The following is a 5,272-nucleotide window of genomic DNA, read 5'->3' as shown; positions in this document are numbered from 1 at the left end:
CCCGCCCTCCTGGGGTGGGGGAGGGGAAGGGGCGGGGCTGCGTTCTCTCGTCCCCGAGCTCACGCGAGTCGCTGCTCCCACCCACCCCGTCACCGCTCGGCCCTGAGCCTTCCTTTGTCTCCAGGCCGGAGGGACTCGCTGCCTTTGGGGGCCATATCCGCTCGAAGGAGGGGCAGCCTGGTTGAGAGAGTAGCCCCTTGCCTCTCCCTTAACCCCTCTGCCCCTAAAGGCCACTGCTGACCCGTCGTCCTCACTCTTCTGAGTCCCTTTGCGATCCATTAAATTCCGGTAATGCTTTTACTTTCTTAGCCCTGGACTAAGAAGCAAAGAAAGGTCTGGGAAGAATGCAAAAATAAAGATAGCGGGGGTATAGGGTGACGTTCCCACCTGCCTCATGAGAAGGACAAGGACTGCACCAGATGGAGGTTCAAAGCAGTCGTGATTGGGTCTCTGGCCCCTGCCCTTCTGGACAGTTTGATGACCTGCAGGGGCTAGAGTCCATGGTAGAGGTCCGAATGTGGGCTCAGAGGGACTGCCCTAGGGGGCATGGCCACAGGCAGTTACTACTTACTAAGTGGGCCTGCTGTTGGCACTCACGTGGACCTGGAACACTTAGATTTCAGAGTTCTGCTGTGAAGGTAAATGTACTGTCAACTGATAGAGTGGAAAATGTACTGTCTTTACTGTTGATGCTAAATCCACGGGTTCTCCATTAATTCGAACGTGTTTATTTCCTAAATAATAAGAAAATCTCCCACCTGGTTTTAGGAATTTCAAAGTATAGCTATCACACTTAACCAGAAAAACAGATAACAAATAGATTGTGCTTGAGCTTACTTTTCCACTCTCTCTTATTCCTGTCCTATCGTGGCGTTCTGAGGCTTGTTGATTTTAATATCTAACTTTCACTTTAATTCATTTACTGTGAATTCTTAAGTTCTTTTCCAAAATACAAATTTAAAAAAGCAGTATAAATTCTCTGAATTAGGATGATTAAATTGATTTTTAAAAACCTGCAATTGAATAAACCATGGATTGAAAAGCAATACCATTTATCTGTAAATCATCGGTGGCAACTGAAGTGAGATCACTTTCTATTTAAGTTAGACCACATCGAAACTCATATGCATTTGTTCAGACGAAATAAATAAGACAAAGGAGATATAGATGATATAAATATATTATTTTTGAGTCAAGACACATTGAACATAAAATCAATTTCTCAGAGGGAGACTCCTCCCACATGAGAGCTTTCAAAGGTCCAAATTAGAGATTCTGTATATTTGTATAAAGAAGGTCAAGAAATTCCACTGACAACATTGCAAGAATTTGGGATGAAGAAAAATAACAAGATAAGTTCACTAGGTAGCTAAAGAAAGCGATCAGTTCCCAGTCAGTGTGCAATTGCCGCATCCGGTTTGCCATCTACTGAGGCAGGTAACTCTTGCTTCTCGGTCTTAGAGCAAGACTTACTTCCCAGAGCTGGGCTCTATTTCCTGCACTAGATTTATTACTTCTGTAAGCCAAGGAGAAAAATCAAGAAAAAGGAGAAGTCAGACGATAACAGAACAAAGCAAATACTATCTGCAAAAATAGCTGCTTAAGCTGAAGAATATGGACATAGGCCTCTGAGCTCTTCTTGTATTGATAAATGATCCTGGAAATTTTGACTTCTTCAAAGATAAAATCTATGCATAATTTTTATTTATTAAAAATTCCAAAACATTTTTTTAAAATTACAAAAATAATGTAAAATGATACTTTTTTCGAAAATCAGTATTATCGCCTTTTGACTTAGTAGAAGAAAAATATCATTAAAATACTGACCAGAGTCATCTCTTCTAGCATATTTGTCAAAAAGGCTCTGTAGTAAAGGGAAAAGTATTTGAAGGTAAACTTGCTTTTCACCTCTAAATCAGCTTTTGTGGGGTGTTAGATTTTTAGTGTACCAGTTGTCTGTTGCTACATCATATACCAGAACTTAGAGCTTGGTGGCTTAAGACAATCCCGCTTATTATTTCTCAAAATTCTGCAGATTGACTGGATGGTTCTTCTGGTGTCCCTTGTGCGCTCTCAGGCAGTTGCATTCAGCTGACTTTACTTCCATGGGTGGGCCACTAGCTAATTTGGCTGCAGAGAGTGAGATGTTCTCCCCATGGCTTCTTCACAAGGTGGTCTTAGAGCTCCTTGAGAGCTAAGGCAGAATCTCGAGGCCTTACTCTGGAACTCACTCAGTGTCACTTCGGCCATGTTTAATGAATTAAAGCAATTCACAAGGACAGGCCAGATTCAAGGGCCAGAATAGACTCCACCTTTCAATGGATGAGGTGCAGAATATTATGATCATGTTTCTAACATTCCACAAATGAAAACCTTTGAGAATTTGACAAATTATTTAAACGCTTGACACACACACACACACACACACACACACACACACACACAAATTCAAGCACATACAAAGTCTGTGTTATTGTAAAAGAATAATGCCCTTCTATGTCACAGGACTCTAGATCAAGAAACCCTGACTTAAAAAGGTCCCTTAAATTCAGTGTGTCACTTAACATGAATAAACAGAAATACAGTTAAAAAATATATATATGAAGAATATATTCATCTTCGCTGATTTTTCAGTATTAGGTTCCATGTTTATCAAAAATTTCGTTTTTGCTCAACATAACTGGACTTTGAAAAGTTGACTCAGAAAACTTGAATGAAATATTACTTTACAAATTAATACCTAATAAGACAATATTTTCTTTTTTAGTTCTATAAAAACATTCTGATTTTAATCAACCTGTCATTCTATTTCTGATTAAATTCTTTTAATTTAAGGAGGTTAAAAACAAATTTTTATCTTCATTAGTCTTTGGTGGTTGAAGGAACTTCCCTCAGACAGGAAGGTGAAGTAGAGTTTTTCTTAGTGTTAGTTTTTGCTTAGTGTTACTTAACTATTAAGAAATCAACTAGTGAATTAACTAGGGTGCGTTGAAATGTACATCAACACGACTATTTTTCAAAAATGATTTCACACTAGTTAGAAACTGACATCTGTAACACCTCAAAATGTATTTAATATAGTCTTTGAAATGTGAACAAGCATTATCATGATAGTTTAATTTGGCTAAATTTCAATTAAAATGAAAAAAGACTATTTTATTTTATTACTTGTATTCATTTATATTCATTTATTATTTGCTTCCAGAGGAATTTAGAAATGTCACATGAGTAAGAGCCTGGCATTTCACCCTGCAATCTGTAATTGATAAGATAAAAGCAAGGCATTCAGGTATGTGCATAGGTCACATAAAGGAAACTCTCACAGGGTTCCTGCAATTTGAGAGGAACAGGGCGTCGCTTTTTGATAACAAGAGCCAGAGGCTGGAGAGAGGAAAATATCTTAATCAAGGTACGCTCTCAGACCAAGGCAGAAATCATTATTGAAAAGTTCATCGTAGGGAGTTTGTATCAGAATCAAAGTCCACAAATTGCACACTAAACGGAAATGAAAAATCCCAGCTTGAAGGATTTGGTGCGCCACTGCTGACTGTGAGGGTGGAGAAGGCCACATGTAAGGGCTGGAACATGGCGACGAGGAGCTGAGAGTGACCCGGGCCAACTGCCAACCAAGAAATGGGGGTCTTAGTTCCGTGGCTGCAAAGGACTCAGTCCTGTCAAGGACAACAATGAGCCTGGAAGAGGACTTTGAGTTCAGGATGAAAACACAGCCAGCAGACACCTCGATTTCAGCCGTGAATACCTTGAACCCGCTTGAGACTGCCTGGGCTGCCTATATGTACCGAAACTGAGATAACCAGTGAGTGTTGTTTGAAATTTCCTTTATGTGGTCATTAATTTTTTAGCTATAGAAAACTAATACAGATTTTGGTATCAAGGGTAGTATCATAACAAATACCCAAAAATGTGAAGTGGGTTTTGGGATCAGGTAATGAACTGAGGCTGTCAGAATTTTGAGGAGCACGATAGAAATAGCCTTGCTCACTTTGAAAAGACCGTTAGCAGAAATATGGATACTAAGAAGGCTGCTTGTGAGGGCTCAGAAGGAAGTGAGGAATGTGCTACCGGAAACCAGGGGAATAGAGATCCATGTTTAGGAAAGTTGTTTCTTGCAGTTAGGTAGTAACGGAACTTGTACATGGTGGACTTGGATATTGAGCTGAGAAGATTTCAAAGCCAAGTGTTGAAGATGAGGCCTGATTTCTTTTTTTTCTGCTTAGAGTAAAATGTGAGAAGAAAGAAAGAAATTGAAGAAAGAACTGTTACACAAAAAGGGAACCAGGACTTGATGATTTGGGAAATTCTCACCCTACTGCGATGGCAAACGATGCTAAAATTAGAAGCTTGCTCCAGAAAGTGTGGCACAGAGTCAAAGCTGTGGGGCGGCTGCACAACCTTTGCCTGCAACTCTGGAGGAATCAGAAAGTCCGAGGCTTTCTATCACGAGAGATTAAAGGTGTGCTTCACAGATCCCAGTCAAAGCAGGCACCCTCAAAGCAGCTCAGTGACAGTGTCCCTTGGCCACCTCAGCTGAAGCCAAAACTAGAAAAGGAATTATTGCAAAAAAAAAAAAAAAAAAATCTGTGTCTGAGCCTTTTGTCTAATGGAGTGAATCCCCTCTGAAATCCACAAGGTGCTTGGTAATAGTTTATCAGCAGGAGCACTGCCAGCTGGGACTGGAAGGGACAGAAAGCATATGAAATAAAAAGAGACTCGTGGCTTCAGGCAGGAAGCAGGGGCTGATACCACTACTTGGCTGCAAATAGGATCTACCTTTTACAAAAAAAATCACCTGTCATCGTTTCAGACATCTCGTATGATACAAGCTAGTTATGCGTGTAATTTACGGCCACTCTCCCACTCAGCTTTAAGCTCCTGCAGGGCAGGGACCACGCACCTCGTGCCTCTCACCCCCATCCATCACCTTGCTGGGCAGTGTTAGTCCTCAGGCAGAATGCTGGATGAGTAAATGCGCCATTACGAATGCAGAGGACTGCGGAGCTACTTTTATAAAAAGCAACCTCATTTCATACACCCAGAGCATGATATTTTCATTCTAATTCAAATGAACATATCTTCCCGTCCTACACCAATCTGTTCCTCATCTTGGGTTTGCTCTTACTGTTTGGCTACATTAAACACTTGGTTGCCCAAGACGAGAACCTCGGGATCACTCCACTCATCTTCCTTTCCTCTACTCTTTCTTCATCCTGAACTCTAGTTTCTCTCCCCTTACTTCTCCTTCTCACTATTA

The 5,272-nt window shown here is 40.7% G+C and overlaps 1 protein-coding gene across 1 annotated transcript in view; it reads right to left on the bottom strand.

Moving 5' to 3' along the window:
* The window catches only part of ANKRD50 (ankyrin repeat domain 50), a 32,406-nt gene extending 31,551 nt beyond the window's left edge, over positions 1-855 (bottom strand). Inside the window, exon 1 of the mRNA XM_023520817.1 lies at positions 388-855. The gene's annotated coding sequence lies outside the window, so the exon portion shown is untranslated. The remainder of the gene's footprint in view (positions 1-387) is intronic.
* Positions 856-5,272: the final 4,417 nt, after the last annotated feature.

The sequence above is a fragment of the Pteropus vampyrus genome, unplaced genomic scaffold (assembly GCF_000151845.1).
Source record: "Pteropus vampyrus isolate Shadow unplaced genomic scaffold, Pvam_2.0 Scaffold278, whole genome shotgun sequence".
In the NCBI taxonomy this organism is placed as follows: domain Eukaryota; kingdom Metazoa; phylum Chordata; class Mammalia; order Chiroptera; family Pteropodidae; genus Pteropus; species Pteropus vampyrus.
The sequence above is the reverse complement of the archived record's forward strand: the minus strand, read 5'-3'. Positions and strand labels throughout refer to the sequence as shown.